This window comes from Mandrillus leucophaeus, unplaced genomic scaffold, assembly GCF_000951045.1.
Source record: "Mandrillus leucophaeus isolate KB7577 unplaced genomic scaffold, Mleu.le_1.0 Scaffold291, whole genome shotgun sequence".
In the NCBI taxonomy this organism is placed as follows: Eukaryota; Metazoa; Chordata; class Mammalia; order Primates; family Cercopithecidae; genus Mandrillus; species Mandrillus leucophaeus.
Window position 1 is genome coordinate 1,936,131 of NW_012103043.1, and position 4,201 is coordinate 1,940,331.

A 4,201-nucleotide genomic window follows, 5' to 3' on the forward strand; every position below is an offset into this window, starting at 1 on the left:
GGTCACACTGTCCCCACAAGATATGGTCTCAACTAACCTCATCTGGGGTCGTCTGCTCCCTTGGGTGGCCCACTGTGCCCTCCACACGGCTTGATGTGGTCACGCAGTCCCCACAAGATCTGATGAACCTCATGTAGGGTCACCTGCTCCCTCAGGTGTCCCACCGTGGCCTCCACACGGCTTCATCTGGTCAGGCGGTCCCCACAAGATCTGATTCGGTAGAACCTCATCTGGGGTCGCCTGCTGCCTCGGGTGTCCCACCGTGGCCCCCACATGGCTTGATATGGTCAGGCGGCCCCCACAAAATCTGATGAACCACATCTGGGGTCGCCTGCTCCCTCGGGTGTCCTACCATGGCCTCCACACATCTTGATCTGCTCATGCCGTCCCCACGAGATCTGATGAACCTCATCTGGGGTCGTCTGCTCCGTCGGGTGACCCACCATGGCCTCCACATGGCGTGGTCTGCTCAGGCAGACCCCACAAGATCTGACGAACCTCATCTGGGGTCGTTTGTTCCCTCAGGTGTCCCACCATGGCCTCCACACAGCGTGATCTGGTCAGGCAGTCCCCACAAGATCTGGTCCAGATGAACCTCATCTGGGGTCGCCTGCTCCCTCGGGTGTCCCACTGTGGACTCCACACAGCTTGGTCTGGTCACACTGTCCCCACAAGATCTGGTCTCAACAAACCTCATCTGGGGTCGTCTGCTCTCGGGTGGCCCACTGTGGCCTCCACATGACTTGATGTGGTCACGCAGTCCCCACAAGATCTGATGAACCTCATGTAGGGTCACCTGCTCCCTCGGGTGTCCCACCGTGGCCTCCCCACGGCCTGATCTGCTCAGGCGGTCCCCACAAGATCTGGTACCGATGAATCTCATGTAGGGTCACCTGCTCCCTTGGGTGTCCCACCGTGGCCTCCACAGGGCTTGATCTGCTCAGGCGGTCCCCACAAGATCTGGTACCAATGAATCTCATCTGGGGTCGCCTGCTCCCTCGGGTGTCCCACCGTGGCCTCCGCACGGCGTGATCTGGTCAGGCGGTCCCCACAATATCTGGTCCCAATGAACCTCATCTGGGGTCACCTACTCCCTCGGGTGTCCTACCGTGGACTCCACACGGCTTGATCTGGTCATGCTGTCCCCACAAGATCTGGTCTCAACAAACCTCATCTGGGGTCGCCTGCTCCCTTGGGTGGCCCACCGTGGCCTCCAAATGACTTGATCTGCTCATGCGGTCCCCACAAGATCTGATTAACCTCATGTGGGGTCACCTGGTCTCTCGGGTATCCCACCATGGCCTCCACACGGCTTAATATGGTCACGCAGTCCCCACAAGATCTGGTCCCGATGAACCGTATCTGGGGTCGCCTGCTACCTCGGGTGTCCCGCCATGGACTCCACACATCTTGATCTGCTCCTGTGGTCCCCACAAGATCTGATGAAGCTCATCTGGGGTCGCCTGCTCCATTGAGTGTCCCATCATGGCCTCCACACGCTTGGTCTGCTCAGGTGGACCCCACAAGATCTGACAAACTTCATCTGGGGTCGCCTGCTCCCTCGGGTGTCCCACCGTGGCCTCCACATGGCTTGATCTGCTCAGGCGGTCCCCACAAGATTTGGTCCTGATGAACTTCATCTGGGATCACCTCCTCCCTCAGATTTCCTACCATGGACTCCACACTGCTTCATCTGGTCACACAGTGCCCACAAGATCTGGTCCCGTTGAACCTCATCTGGAGTTGCCTGTTCCCTCAGGTGTCCTACCCTGGCCTCCAAACAGCTTGATCTGCTCATGCGGTCCCCACAGGATTTGGTTCAGATGAACCTCATCTGGGGTCGCCTGCTCCCTCGGGTGTCCCACCGTGGTCTCCACACGGTGTGATCTGGTCAGGCGGTTCCCACAAGATCTGGTCCTGATGAACCTCATTTGGGGTCACCTACTTCCTCGGGTGTCCCACCATGGCCTCCACACGGCGTGATCTGATCATGCTGTCCCCACAAGATCTGGTCTCAACAAACCTCATCTGGGGTCGCCTGCTCCCTCGGGTGGCCCACCGTGGCCTCCACACAGCTTGATCTGCTCATGCGGTCCCTACAATATCTGGCGAACCTCATGTGGGGTCACCTGCTCCCTCGGGTGTCCCACCATGGCCTCCACACGGCTTGATGTGGTCACGCAGTCCCCACAAGATCTGGTCTTGGCAAACCTCATCTGGGTCGCCTGCTGCCTCGGGTGTCCCACCGTGGCCTCCACATGGCTTGATAGTCCCCACAAAATCTGATGAACCTCATTTGGGGTCGCCTGCTCCCTCAAGTGTCCCACCGTGGCCTCCACATGGCTTGGTCTTCTCAGGCGGACCCCACAAGATCTGACGAACCTCGTGGGGTTGCCTGTTCCCTTGGGTGTCCCACTGTGGCCTCTACACACGTAATCTGGTCAGACAGTCCCCACAAGATCTGGTCCCGATGAACTTCATGTGGGGTCACCTGCTCCCTCGGGTGTCCTACCATGACCTCCACAGAGCGTGATCTGAGCATGTGGTCCCCACAAGATCTGATGAACCGCATCTGGGGTCGCATGCTCCATCGGGTGTCCCACTGTGGCCTCCACTTGGCTTGGTCTGCTCAGGCGGACCCCACAAGATCTGACGAACCTGATCTAGGGTCGCTTGTTCCCTCGGGTGTCCCACTGTGACCTCCACATGGTGTGGTCTGGTCAGGAGGTCCCCACAAGATCTGGTCCTGATGAACTTCATCTGGGATCGCCTGCTCCCTCGGATTTCCTGCCGTGGACTCCACACTACTTGATCTGGTCACGCGGTCCCCACAACATCTGATGAACCTCATGTGGGGTCACCTGCTCCCTCGGGTGTCCCACCATAGCCTCCACACGGCTTGGTCTGGTCAGGCGGTCCCCACAAGATCTGGTTCGGATGAACTTCATCTGGGGTCGCCTGCTTCCTCAGGTATCCCACCGTGGCCTCCACACGGCGTGATCTGGTCAGGCGGTCCCCACAAGATCTGGTCCCAATGAACCTCATCTGAGGTCACCTACTCCCTCGGGTGTCCTACTGTGGTCTCCACACGGCTTGATCTGGTCATGCTGTCCCCACAAGATTTGGTCTCAACTAACCTCATCTGGGGTTGCCTGCTCCCTCGGGTGGCCCACCGTGGCCTCCAAACGACTTGATCTGCTCATGCGGTAAACACAAGATCTGGTCCCAACGAACCTCATCTGGGGTCGCCGGCTCCCTCAGGTGTCCCACCGTGGCCTCCACATGGCTTGATATAGTCAAGCGGTCCCCACAAGATCTGATGAACCTCACCTGGGATCGCCTGCTCCCTTGGGTGTCCCACCGTGGCTTCCACACAGCTTGATCTGATCATGCGGTCCCCAGAATAGCTGATGAACCTCATCTGAGTTCGCCTGTTCTGTCAGTGTCCCACCGTGGCCTCCACACAGCTTGGTCTGGTTAGGCGGACCCCATAAGATCTGATGAAACTCATGTGGGGTCGCCTGGTCTCTCGGGTGTCCCACCGTGGTCTCCACACAACTTGATCTGGTCAGGCAGTCCCCACAAGATCTGGTCCCAGTGAATGTCATCTGGTGTCGCCTGCTCCCTCAGATGTCCCCTGTGGCCTCCCTACGGCTTGATCTGGTCAGGCGGTCCCCAGAAGATCTGGTCCCGATGAACCTCCTCTGGGGTTGCCTGCTCCCTGGAGTGTCCCACCATGGACTTCACACGGCTTGATCTAGTCAGGTGGTCCCCGTAAGATCTGATGAACCTCATCTGTGGTCGCCTGCTCCTTCGGGTGTCCCACCGTGGCCTCCACACGGCTTGATCTTGTCACGCGGTCCCCACAAGATCTGGTCCTGATGAACCTCATGTGGGATCACCTGCTCCCTCGGGTGTCCCACCGTGGCCTCTACACGGCTTGATATGGTCACGCAGTCCCCACAAGATCTGGTCCCAACAAACCTCATCTGGCGTCACCTCTCTTGGGTGTCCCACCATGGCCTCCACATGGCTTGATACGGTCACGCGGACCCCACAAAATCTGGTCCCGATGAACCTCATCTGGGTTCGCCTGCCCCCTCGGGTGTCCCACCATCGCCTCCATGCTGCTTGGTCTGGTCTGGAGCACTCTGGGTGCCCTCTTGCTCCCTACCTGCTCCGCGCCTTTTGCCGACTCCAG